At 37.5% G+C, this 14,392-nt stretch overlaps 1 pseudogene; it reads left to right on the top strand.

Moving 5' to 3' along the window:
- Positions 1-925: 925 nt before the first annotated feature.
- On the top strand, positions 926-14,268 carry LOC117306731 (annotated as a pseudogene).
- The last annotated feature ends 124 nt before the right edge of the window (positions 14,269-14,392 follow it).

Below are 14,392 nucleotides of genomic sequence, written 5' to 3'. Positions count from 1 at the left end.
AAGAATTTGACCTAACTTTTACACAGAGAAACTTTCGGAAGTATTTCCAAGGATATACATGCGGTTTTGTTTTTGTTTGTTTTCTCTGGATAATTTTAAATATTTCACTGATTATTTTCTGCTTAATTTGTCTCCGTTGTTTTGCCCTGTAATGCAACTTTCATTGTCGTTATTAAAAGCTTAACTCTGCTCCTTAGTTTTCTGTTTTGTCTGTTGATTCAGTATGGATGCTAACGGGGTCCGACGGTGGTAAAATATTTGTTTAAGGCATGCAGTAATGGAATCACCTTGAGCTAGATGTGTTAGTTTTGTTTTTGTCTTTTGGGTTTGCTGGGGTGTTTGTTGGGGTGTTTGTCTTGTTTGTTTTTATCCAGCAATCAACGAATTAATTTCCTAATTGTTATCCCCTTGGCAGGTTGATACATCAGCAGACGGCATGGTGGACTGGAATGAGTTCTGTACCTACATGTTACTGCATTATCGTGAGAATGATAACATCAAAAGAGAGCTTCCCTTGACCTATGAACCTAATATCCGACACATCACACAAAATAGAGTGAGCATTTTTCATCAATTTCACTATTTAAAATTAAAATATGCATTTTTTGGGAGATGTAGTGAAAAACCTAATTTATAAACAGTATCGTAGACCTTTCCGTAGTTTTTGGCAAGTGATGAAAAACTATAAAAATAGTGTGAATTTTGTCATCATGTGAGATAATATTATTCAATCGAAAAGAAAGTCTGCAAAAAAAAATGTTGGTTTTGGTCAGAACATCTGACCAAAACCCAACCCCACGCCAACCATCAATGGAAAGGTCTAGTGTTGAAAATGTCCCTCATCTTCCCTGTGCTTTGAATGGTACAGCCTTCCCCCTCACATCATTACCTTCACATCCCTTTGGGACAGTGTGGATCGGTCCAACTGGTAAAGGGTTTGTTGACAAAACTCAAACTGGGAAGTGGACAAGTGTACGGTGGTATGCCTTTCTTTTGGAAGTATCTTAAAGATTTTTTGTTTTTGAACATTTGTGTGGGTCTTTATAAGATGGTTGTTTGTTTTACTATTTACAGCAAGAGATCATCCAGTGTGTTATTGCACTCTGTAACCCTCCACGATATGTCACACTCAGTAAGGTAAGAACAGGTGCCACCATTTAGTTATGAAAAAGCAAATATTAATGTTGGGTACCATTTTCATCAATGCAAATTACATGATATAACTTAATATATAAGAAGCTGATAACCGGAAAAGTTTCCGTATGGCACCACCACTTTTTCATTCGATAGAAAATAATATAGGAACTTATTTACCTGATTGATATATCCCTTTTTGTAAAAATGAGTGAATGAAAAAGTGGTGGCGCCATACTGAAAGTTATCCATAACTAAAAATAACTAATTTTGGTATTTTTTGCATAGAGGATAACGAATAATTTGTTGGTTTTAGAAATATTAAAATAAAGATTGCTATTTTTGTACAACTATTTTTTGAGGGAAAAAAACAAGACTTCCGATCCCTGATGCATGTTTACACTTTTTGTTAAATTGTATTTTTTATTAATAATAATAATTTATTTGATTTATATTAAATCACAAGGGAAAATGACAGAGTAAATTTTAAAATAATTATGGGGTTGAACAAAGACAACTTGACCAGAGTAGAGGCTAGAGCGGGTTCGAACTTGTGACCAAATGTTTGCAGTCTCCCTATTATCTCGCCATTTTAAAGATGATCATGTTAAATGCAGTCTTAAAGAACATTATAGAATGGGTTTCTATTCTAACAAAACAGTTGCTGGCAGTGTAAGCACTTTATGTAATCCACCATGATAAACATAAACTGACAAACTCGTAGAAGTTTTAGATCGATTAGCCATCTGGGTTACGAGAGAATAGTGAATAACCAATTACAAATTTTGCTATGCATCGTTGCCAGAATAAATATGAACAAAACGCTCAGCGAACAATAAACTCCAAACGCAATGTTAGATTATTTTTTTCTCATCAAATATGACAAAATGTTTCAAGGGATGTTTTCTGCTATCATCATCATCAGACCGTGTAAGTTTTATTTAAATCTGTGATCTTCACGATTTTTGTTTCTTACCATTTCTGTAACACTAACATTCCTTTAAACAAATTGTCTCATTTTCAGGAGGGAATCCTTTGTTGTCTCGATGCACACTTCCTTCACATCGAGAAAAGTTACGAGATCAAGAATGAGAAGGAAGATCTTCGAGCATCTAAGAGGCGCTGTAAGACGTGGTACACTGACATTACATACATGGGGAACACTAACAAACTGGTCATTAGCTCGACAGGGAGGGATCTTAGATTCTGGGATGTCTCCTGCCCAACATTCTTTGAGGAATTCCATTTGTATGGTGAGTTTTTTGGAGATAAGTTTTTGACATATCAAATATTATCCAGAGTTCAGAATGTTTTCACAATTATATTCTTACCTTATTTTCTACTCTGTCTTCAAACTGCCTCAACAAGATTTTATCTTGTAGTCAAAATGATGGATGGAAGCATGGTATTTCAAATCTTTCTTTTTCACTTGGTGGGGATGTAAAGGTCTCGTTATCTGGGGTCAAGTTCGGGCGGTGTGTTCTTGGATTTTAGAGAACAAGACGGATCGCTGTTCTTGTTTCATCCGCTCAAACTACAATGTGATAAAAGCGCCTCGAAAAGAGGTTCGGTACTGGTCATGTGACAACGTGGTTCGTCAGTTAAATAGGATGTTTTTTTAACAGTTGGAAACCCGACAGTAAAAAAGAGACCACACTTCCATTATTTTCTTTGGGATGACTATTAACTTTCAACTTATCAATATTATTAACTTTAACAATCTATTTGAGAGTCATTTTGCATCTAATTTACTTATTCTCTTGATGTTGTGCTGCCATTTTGTAAAGTGTTGTTCTCGAAACCTCCGATGAAAGGTGGTGTGTGATCTTTTTCCGAGAGAATCATTCTCGGGTCATGTTCTCATCGTTCGGGCGTGAGAACAGCCCACTCGGGCCAAGAACACACCGCCCGAACTCAGCCATGGTGTCAAAATTTGTCCCTTACAGAGACATGTAAATGACACTGATGACAGACAAAACAAGGTGTCCAAAAGACACCCACAGACTCTCCTCTGGCTAATACTACTTGAAGCCTCTTGTTTCAAATCTTTCTTTTTCACTTGTTGGTGATGTAGATCGAGTGTGAGTCTTGTAAACTCAAGGGGGTTTCATCTCTTATCCAAAAGTAGCAAATTTTCCAGGCAACATGATTTTTGGAACAACTTGCTCTGCTGTTGTTCACATTCAACAACCCTTCACCCAAAGAGGGAACTGTCAATGGTCGTGTCTCAGAGCCATCTATTAAGTTGCAAAAAAATTGGAAGCTAGTTTGTTTCATCGAAAGTGCATTGGTGAACACGGGTTGCCTGACTAGACTGCATTTGGTTGAGCCAAAATGACGTCCATAACAGTAACCATAAAATGTGACCCCAAAATACCTTGTCCCTCCATATCACAACTCTCTCAATATGCAGCTCTGTACTACTTAAAAGTACATAAAACCACCCAAAGTGTTTCATTATGTGAATTACCATGGATGCTTAAATGCTGAAAATAATTTGAGCTGATTTGTTGTCAGGGTTAAACCAAATACAATGCTGTATCCCGAATGGAATATCATTAAATAATAAATTATGGAATAAATTTTACATTATTTTCTAATTTTGCTTAGGAATTTTACAGGTTCTTTTCCCCCTTTTTTTTTCCCTGACAGCTTTGCCGGATGTTCCTGTTTAGATTACTGGTATGATAAGAAAGTAAGTCAGCCGATTATTGTAAAACAAGTGTTGAAGTCAAGACGTGGAAGTCTGAGAATGAACCAACACTAAGACCAAAATGTCCTAAAAGAGTGCCCCTTACCTGAGGAAAATTGCTGTGCCCCTTCATGGATTTGCTGTGCCCCTTCATGGATTAAATTGCTGTGCCCCTGGATTAAATTGCTGTGCCCCTTCATGGATTAATTGCTGTGCCCCTTCATGGATTAAATTGCTGTGCCCCTTCATGGATTAAATTGCTGTGCCCCTTCATGGATTAAATTGCTGTGCCCCTTCATGGATTAAATTGCTGTGCCCCTTCATGGATTAAATTGCTGTGCCCCTTCATGGATTAAATTGCTGTGCCCCTTCATGGATTAAATTGCTGTGCCCTTCATGGATTAAATTGCTGTGCCCCTTCATGGATTAAATTGCTGTGCCCCTTCATGGATTAAATTGCTGTGCCCCTTCATGGATTAAATTGCTGTGCCCCTTCATGGATTAAATTGCTGTGCCCCTTCATGGATTAAATTGCTGTGCCCCTTCATGGATTAAATTGCTGTGCCCCTTCATGGATTAAATTGCTGTGCCCCTTCATGGATTAAATTGCTGTGCCCCTTCATGGATTAAATTGCTGTGCCCCTTCATGGATTAAATTGCTGTGCCCCTTCATGGATTAAATTGCTGTGCCCCTTCATGGATTAAATTGCTGTGCCCCTTCATGGATTAAATTGCTGTGCCCCTTCATGGATTAAATTGCTGTGCCCCTTCATGGATTAAATTGCTGTGCCCCTTCATGGATTAAATTGCTGTGCCCCTTCATGGATTAAATTGCTGTGCCCCTTCATGGATTAAATTGCTGTGCCCCTTCATGGATTAAATTGCTGTGCCCCTTCATGGATTAAATTGCTGTGCCCCTTCATGGATTAAATTGCTGTGCCCCTTCATGGATTAAATTGCTGTGCCCCTTCATGGATTAAATTGCTGTGCCCCTTCATGGATTAAATTGCTGTGCCCCTTCATGGATTAAATTGCTGTGCCCCTTCATGGATTAAATTGCTGTGCCCCTTCATGGATTAAATTGCTGTGCCCCTTCATGGATTAAATTGCTGTGCCCCTTCATGGATTAAATTGCTGTGCCCCTTCATGGATTAAATTGCTGTGCCCCTTCATGGATTAAATTGCTGTGCCCCTTCATGGATTAAATTGCTGTGCCCCTTCATGGATTAAATTGCTGTGCCCCTTCATGGATTAAATTGCTGTGCCCCTTCATGGATTAAATTGCTGTGCCCCTTCATGGATTAAATTGCTGTGCCCCTTCATGGATTAAATTGCTGTGCCCCTTCATGGATTAAATTGCTGTGCCCCTTCATGGATTAAATTGCTGTGCCCCTTCATGGATTAAATTGCTGTGCCCCTTCATGGATTAAATTGCTGTGCCCCTTCATGGATTAAATTGCTGTGCCCCTTCATGGATTAAATTGCTGTGCCCCTTCATGGATTAAATTGCTGTGCCCCTTCATGGATTAAATTGCTGTGCCCCTTCATGGATTAAATTGCTGTGCCCCTTCATGGATTAAATTCAAGGCCCGTTATTGCATAAGTTAAAGTCACCTGGAAATAGAATTTTTTTTCTTTCAAACATAAGAGTATATTCTTACGAACAATAAAACAATTTTTTTAGTAATTGTTTGTCACGATTTATATGTTTAAAAAATATATAAAGTTGTTTGGGGGGCTGACTCCGCCTACCCCTTTTGTGACGTCAATCGAGGCAGACTTTGCCTGCAATGCGTGTAGTAAACACACGTGCAAAGTACATGTACGTCCAAGTCGTGAGTTGGTACATTTCAAAAAGTGTTTTTCTGCATTCAGCAGCAATACACCTGGTCGGCATTGCCGGAAAAAACAAAACAAAATTATTTTTGAAACATACAAACTCCTGACTTGGTCCGTACATGTACTTTGCAATTGTGTTTACTCTACGCATTACAGGCAAAGTCTGCCTCGATTGACGTCACGAACAGTGCCTCTCGGGTCGGGGTCTACTCTCAAATTTGTAAATAACATAAGAACTGATTTTTTAAAACCTTAGTTAACTGTTTATTCACATTCCACTCATCAAAACACATATATTAGTGACAAAAGCTTTATTTTCAAAAAATACCACTTCCAGGTGACTTTAAGCACAACTAACACAAAAATCTTGTAAATGTGGACTTCTGCAATTACATTATAGAGATTTGTGAAATAGTTGCTGGGTCGACCAAGGGACACCTGAACAAGGGCACTCAAAACCGTTGTGTAGGCCTTTACCCTTAAAAAGTGCAGATACTTTTCTAAGTTGCATTGTTTTTACAGTTTTTAAAATTTTATGGTGTCCATGCACCTTTTTTGTCTATAAGGGTTTGATTTCTATTTTGCTCGAATCTTTTTACTGTTTTTTTTAACCTACTGTTTTTGTAAACTTTTCTCATGGCATTTACTGTTATGCGCCCTCGTACAGGCTGGTCCTGGAGAGAGCACAATATTAATTCAATAAATTATTGTTATTATTATCAACCTTGAAATCTGACTCCTTGTACCTATTTCTTGATACCCTCCACCTTTTAGAACCCGACCAAGGAGTCTCTACTCATCGCTGGCGATGATCATGGCTCCGTCCATCTCTACCATTTCACCAAACCTCTGGAGAGGCTGTTTGAAACGCCGTTTACGGACAAGGAAGGAGTCAAGAAAATATGGGCTCAGGTATGTAAGCTATTAAAGATATTTCAGATATTTCAGACTTTTATCTGAGAAAATAGAATTAGCTTTGGCAAACTGCCCACCAACCAAAAGGACTTATGGTATAAATGCAAAAAATAGTTTACCTGACATTTCGACCCTAGCTGAGTCTTTCTCGAAGGGTCCAATCGTCAGGTCATTAAAGGCAGTGGACACTATTGGTAATTACTCACAATAGGTATTAGCATAAAACCTCATTTGGTAACAAGTATTGGGGAGAGTTTGATAATAAAAACATTGTGAGAAAAGGCTCCCTCTGAAGTGACGTAGTTTTCAAGAAAAAAAAGTAATTTTCCACGAATTTGATTTCGAGACCTCAGATTTAGAATTTGAGGGCTCGAAATCAAGCATCTGAAAGCGCTTGGTAGCCTGCCTTTTGTTTTAATATGAGTGAATAAACCAGAACAATAACATTAAAGAATAATCACAAACTAATTTTTCTACTCTTAGAATCTGCATCATCACCAGCGATACGTAAGACACACCTTGATCTCAAGGGTCCACAGCGAGATGATACGGAAGGTGGTGTACATCCCTGAGAATGACTCCATCATGTCATCTAGCGGTAGTAGTAAGACGTCTCTCGTCTTGATGGATACGCAGGGGAAGAAGAAATCTTACACATTCAAGATCAACAAGGTGAAGATTTTTATTTTATTATTATGGGTATGGGGTTTGTTTGAACTCCATTGAACCCCATTGAATCCCATTAAAACAATGGGATCCCATTGAATCCCATTCAAAATATCAATAAGACTCGATGGGAATTTTTTCCTGGGAATACAACACAATTATTGTTTTTCTTCTCTTGCTTGGAAGCTATACAGGTTCCTTTATTTACCACCACACAAACAACAAACAATTATATACATTAGTTTCACAAAGTTAAAGTTCACACATACTGCTATTGTATTGAAGTTATTTTCTACGAGAAAACAAAATGAGCTATTGCAAACTGCTTACCAACCAAAAGGACCTATGTTATAAATGCAAAAGTAGTTAATTGCCTGAACTTTCAACCCTAGGAGAGTCTTTCTTGAAGGCTAAAAGAACCTTCAAGAAAGACTCTGCTAGAGGGTCGAAACTTCAAGTCACTAACTTTTTTTTTAAATTACACTGCCATGTGATAAAGCATACATTCACCAATTTAGAGGAGCTCCAAGGTCAAATTCAGTTTGTTGATGCACTCATTACCAATAAATAGAGTCCTATGAAAGTTGGGGGAAAGTATGAGTCTCCAAAGTCACGTTGAAATGGTGTCGAATGCCATTTTATTTGATGCTCTTTCAGATTCAGAGTGAAATTTGAAACTTAGTATTATCAAACACAATTGGCAGGCAAATTGGTCTATACATTCCAAAGAGGTTTATTTTCCACTAGTCTAAAAAAAAGTTGCTGCTTTTATTGAATATCATAAAAAATCAGGAATGAACTCAAAATTATAAGTACACAAAATTGACAGACATGAAATGTTAACGTCATCAAACTTTTTTTGGATAGTGACAAAAATTGGACGTAGTAGGTACTTCAAAGAGGGATAGACAATTGTTATTTTTCCCGAACACATCTTTATAGCATGAATGCTTTCAGATAGAAAAACCACAAATTGTTGGTGCCCAAAATGGTGTCTATTATTATTTTTAACGAAAAAAAAAACCCAGCATATTAATAGTGTACTTGAAATTGACATTTCTAGTTACTATTTAGCCATCTGTTTACTAGTTCTAAAAGTGCCAAGGTTTTGTCAGGAACAAACAGAATTTAATTTCCAGACTCGCTATTCTGGTTTGACTGTTAATGATTAACAATTTTAATGAAATCAATAGATGAGTTTGCTGGTTTTCAAGCGCCTTTGTTTGAACGAGGATTAATTTGATTGTAAAAAAAACAACATAAATCTAACACTAACTAATGGTGAAATGAAAGGAAATTAGAAATGTTAGCAAGTTGTACTTTGGCCAATAATGATGAAAACGTTTTATAGCAACTCAACTATGAAGATTTCAACTTTTTGGAATGAAAATAAAGTCAGGGCATATAGGGACTCTTTGCTTAAAGACAGTGGACACTATTAGTAATTGTTAACGACCAGTCTTCTCACTTGGTGTATCTCAACATATGCATATAATAACAAACCTGTAAAAATTTGAGCTCAATCTGTCATCGAAGTTGCGAGATAATAATGAAAGAAAAAAACACCCTAGACACACGAAGTCGTGTGCGTTTAGATGCTTGATTTCGAGACCTCAAGTTCTAAATCTGAGGTCTTGAAATCAAATTCGTGTAAAATTACTTCTTTCTCGAAAACTATGCACTTCAGAGGGAGCCGTTTCTCACAATGTTTTATACCATCAACCTCTCCCCATTACTCGTCACCAAGAAAGGTTTTATGCTAATAATTATTTTGAGTAATTACCAATAGTGTCCACTGCCTTTAAAGCCATGAGACACTTTCGCTACAGACAAAAAAAGTTCACAGATTTACAAATAACTTACAGGGTTTACAGAAGGTAATGGTGAAGACTTTTCTTGAAATATTATTCCATGAAATGCTTTACTTTTTGCGAAAACATTAAAACAATATCAATTCTCGATATCAAGAATTATGGATTTATTTTAAACACATGTCATGACACGGCGAAACGTGCAGAAACAAGGGTGGGTTTTCCAGTTATTTTCTCCCGACTCCGATGACCGATTGAGCCTAAATTTTCACAGATTTGTTATTTTATATATAAGTTGTGATACACCAAGTGTGGGCCCTGGACAATACTGTTTACCGAAAAGGTTCAATGGCTTTCAGGGGGATGGGGAGGGCATGAGTGGTTGAAATTCAGAGAAACTCTCAGTGGGCCAATTTCTAATGCAGGGTACGTTTTTCTTTTAGCTGTGCCCAAGTTTTCCCAGCTTTAACAATCGGTATATACCTTTGGCGGAAGTGGAAGAAGGAGGTGAGAGGGGCCTAAGTTAAAAGTAAAATATGTACCTGATTTGGCACCAAACATATCCTTTTTTTTGGGGGGGGGGGGTAACTTCACTCAACCTGGGGGTGTCCCCCCTCCTCCCCCTCCCCCCCCCATCCCCATGGTCTACCACTGCATTCACAATTATTCTGTCTTTTCAGGGAGTCGAATGTTTTGATTTCAACAAGACGCTAAACGTCATAGCAACAGGCAGTATCAACCACCACGTGTATTTGTGGAATCCATTCGTTCAAGAGAGGGCCACAGCATGCCTCATGGGTCACATGATGACGGTTGTGGGCGTGGCTATCAACGAAGTCACTACACAGCTTTACAGTTATGCAAAAGATGGGGTACGATCGATTCTGGAAATTCTAATTTAATTTTCATCTTGGATTAAGATAATTATATGGTTTTATCCTACACCAATGTGTGATAAGCACTGTACCTCAGTGCTCTCCAGAGCCATGTGTTGAAAAAACACAGGTCTTTATTATTAATATTATTCTGGTTATTTAAATCACTGCACTTCTAGCCAAAGGCTAAATTGAAACTATGCATACATTAAGATAAAATAACTTTGTTTACAGAGAAAAACTTCAAATAAAGGGTTTTAAAAAAACACTATCGGTAAAATGATACCAAACGTTAAGAAGCGGTGCTGTTGGCAGTTAAAACTTTTACAAAATAAGGAGTAACTTGTGCCTTTGTGGGCTCTAGACCCTGAAATGCAGAGAGTCACTTGTTTTGTAAACAATGTCGGACATAAGATCTTTTTTGTTGTTATTGACAGGTGATTAAAGTATGGGACTTGAAGGAGTATTCCTGTCTCCAGACGTTCCAAGTCCGTTTCCCCTGCCTTCAGCATCTTAGATCCCCAGAGTACGGTACAAGTTGTCTCCTCCTCCATCAACAGTCTCTCATTGCATGCTGCGGTGATCACATCGGTACCTTGAAACTGGGCAAGACGGAGTTTGCTAATCACAAGATGGCGCTGACACACAAGACGCAACTCTGCTGCGCTATCTATAACTCCTTCTTCAAACAGGTTGGGAAAAATGTCACTGATTTTATGGATTTTGTTTACTCTTTGAAACCCAGGAATTCAGCACAATGGATCCAAGTGTTTTGATAGAACAATGACATTTTATTTATTTCATTTAATTTGTGTTGTTTGTGAAGCCAAGGATAATAATAATAATTGTTCTTATATAGCACATAATAGGACCAAAGGAGCTCTCAAAGGGCTTAACAAATCAGTTTGTATGTGTGTGACGAAGAGAAGTCTAATGGAAACTGTTCTGGTAGGTTTTCAGGCAGTTGGTAAATGATTGCAGTTTGCTATTAGAGGGCAGTAACGGTGGGAGAACGGTCCAACCAGAGGCCATTAACCAATGTATCTTCATTCTTATCATTTTGTTTCTTCTAGGTGGCAACAGGGGCGGACGATTCGACCATCACGGTGTGGGATTTGACCTCAGGGTCAAAGTCCTTCTCAATTCTGGAGGCTCATAACACTGAAGAGATCACTTGCATGGTATTCAACACAACGGGACGGAAACTCATCACTGGTGCAAGAAACGGTGCAATCAAGGTAATGGTCGGACTGCTTCTTCATTTCAATTCAACTCAATTCAATTCAATTCAATTCAATTCAATTCAATTCAATTCAATTCATCAAGAGATATTCCATGTAGACCAAAATATACAGAGCATGAGGCTGTCAGATTAAGTCAAGGCTTGCAGTAGAATACAGTCTAGACAAACAAACTACAAACAAGGAGACAAGACAAACAGGTGACAACAAAAATAAAATAAAATAATAGACTCGGTTGCAATGAGAGAATTATGTAAAAACTAGCAGGGTTAAAGCTTTTAACTCTTTTACTACGGCGCACCACTGGAAGTTACCATGATTTGAACGAAAGAGCAATTCTTTCACAGCTTCACAACAAATTTTGTAGTGGAAGAGTTAATTAAATTGTAAACTTAAGTCAGAATAAGTCGGAAAAAAGAGAAGATTGTCGATTAAAACTAACTGCAAAAACTCTTGGGCATCAAGGACTGTTGATTGTGATACAGTTTGTGGTTGAACTTTGCTTTGTCAATTCTTATCGTCCATAAAAAAGTGTACCTGAAATATCTATAATTTTGTGAATAAAAATATCCAATCCCTATAAAACAAACTCTATTGATTTTTTTTCTGCTTTATGAACTTTATTGAACCCAAATTCAATTTCTTGATTGGTTTTTCAATTTTAAATTTTTTTCCCAGATTTTTAACAATTTCAAATTCTGTCACGTTCAAATTGATAGCAATAGGAATCAAGTTTTAGTTGGAAGTAAACCAGTCACATATTAATTTTGTCATTAAAAAAAATAGATTACCTGAGTTGTAAAATATTACCAAACAAAAGGACCTATGGTATCTATGCACAAAACAATTAATGGCTTGACATTTTGACCCTAGCTGAGTCTTCTGGAAGATTTTATTGTGAAGTTTTTTTATGGTTTGACCTGGTGTTATTGTATTTATACCACATAGGTGTGGAACTTTCAGAACGGCCATAATATCAACCAGTTTGAACCGATTGCCGAAGCGGAAATAACTGGTTTGGTGTCTCTTGGAAAGAAGAAAGGCATGCTGGCTGTGGGCTGGAGCAGAAAGATTGCATTCTATGATGACAGAGACTCAGACGTGAGTATTGAGTTAGGATTAGATTGGATTAGATTACTCGTTGTGGGCTTGAGCAGGAAGATTGCATTCTATAATGACAGAGACTCAGCCATGAGTATTGAGTTATGATTATAGATTAGATTAGGTTAGATTACTCGTTGTGGGCTGGAGCAGGAAGCTTGCATTCTATAATGACAGACTCAGACGTAAGTATTGAGTTATGATTAGATTAGATTAGATGACTCGCTGTGGGCTGGAGCAGAAAGATTGCATTCAGTAATGACAGAGACTCAGATGTGGGTATTGAGTTAGGATCAGATTGGATTAGATTACTCGTTGTGGGCTTGAGCAGGAAGATTGCATTCTATAATGACAGAGACTCAGCCATGAGTATTGAGTTATGATTATAGATTAGATTAGGTTAGATTACTCGTTGTTGGCTGGAGCAGGAAGCTTGCATTCTATAATGACAGAGACTCAGCCATGAGTATTGAGTTATGATTATAGATTAGATTAGGTTAGATTACTCGTTGTGGGCTGGAGCAGGAAGCTTGCATTCTATAATGACAGACTCAGACGTAAGTATTGAGTTATGATTAGATTAGATTAGATGACTCGCTGTGGGCTGGAGCAGAAAGATTGCATTCAGTAATGACAGAGACTCAGCCATGAGTATTGAGTTATGATTATAGATTAGATTAGGTTAGATTACTCGTTGTGGGCTGGAGCAGGAAGATTGCAATCTATAATGACAGAGACTCAGACGTGAGTATTGAGTTAGGATTATAGATTAGATTAGGTTAGATTACTCGTTGTGGGCTGGAGCAGGAAGATTGCAATCTATAATGACAGAGACTCAGACGTGAGTATTGCGTTATGATTAGATTAGATTAGACTTACGTGGGCTGGAGCAGAAAGATTGCATTCTATAATGACAGAGACTCAGCCATGAGTATTGAGTTATGATTATAGATTAGATTAGGTTAGATTACTCGTTGTGGGCTGGAGCAGAAAGATTGCATTCTATAATGACAGAGACTCAGACGTGAGTATTGCGTTATGATTAGATTAGATTAGACTTACGTGGGCTGGAGCAGAAAGATTGCATTCTATAATGACAGAGACTCAGCCATGAGTATTGAGTTATGATTATATTAGATTAGGTTAGATTACTCGTTGTGGGCTGGAGCAGGAAGATTGCAATCTATAATGACAGAGACTCAGACGTGAGTATTGCGTTATGATTAGATTAGATTAGACTTACGTGGGCTGGAGCAGAAAGATTTAATTCTTCAATGACAGAGACTCAGATGTGAGTATTGAGTTAGGATTAGATTAGACTAGATTAGATTAGTTTAGATTATATTGAATTAGATTAGATTATATAAGATTAGATTACTCGCTGTGAGCTGGAGCAGAAAGATTGCATTCTATAATGACAGAGACTCAGATGTAGGTATTGAGTTATGATTGATTAGATTAGATTAGAAGAGATTTGATTTGATTTGTATTTTGCTGTGCATTTTTTAATTTTTATCCCCGTTTTTATGAAGAAAATATGTTAAAAAGAAAAGAAATCTTATAACTGGAGATCAGTAAAAAAAAAGTCTTCTTTTCGCAAAATGTTTAACTACTTTCAAGCTATATGGAATTTATGGCATTGCATGGTGACGTATCAACTTGTATTTGGTTTGCGGTAACACTATGTGTATGTACTTGCTTGAGCAAGGAAAGTGTTAAGGTAAACCAAATTTTCCTTGTAACTTTCTAAGTTTGAAAGGCACTTCTGAGTACATTTGAGAGCAAATAATTCATTGTCCACCCCTGCAGACGTTACTAGTCAAAGGTGACACAAGTTGGAAAGGTGGCCAGGTGCACAAGGACGATGTTCTAGCCGTTGACTACTGTCCTCCAAATCTCCTAGCTACGGCAAGTTTCGACGGAGAGATCATCGTTTGGAGTGTGGAGACAGAGACGATATTCGTCCGACTCAGGAAGGGTCAGTCGAGCCAGGTGTAAGGAACTTCCTGAATTTTTGTAAATTTCAAGTTGCTTTATAGTCAAGTTGTAGACTATTTGTCAAAGAAAATTTGTTTCCCAACAACAAAATATTTGATAATATTTCTGAATAAAAGGCTG

Source organism: Asterias rubens, unplaced genomic scaffold (genome assembly GCF_902459465.1).
Source record: "Asterias rubens unplaced genomic scaffold, eAstRub1.3, whole genome shotgun sequence".
In the NCBI taxonomy this organism is placed as follows: domain Eukaryota; kingdom Metazoa; phylum Echinodermata; class Asteroidea; order Forcipulatida; family Asteriidae; genus Asterias; species Asterias rubens.
This window is presented reverse-complemented; position numbering and strand designations above follow the sequence as displayed.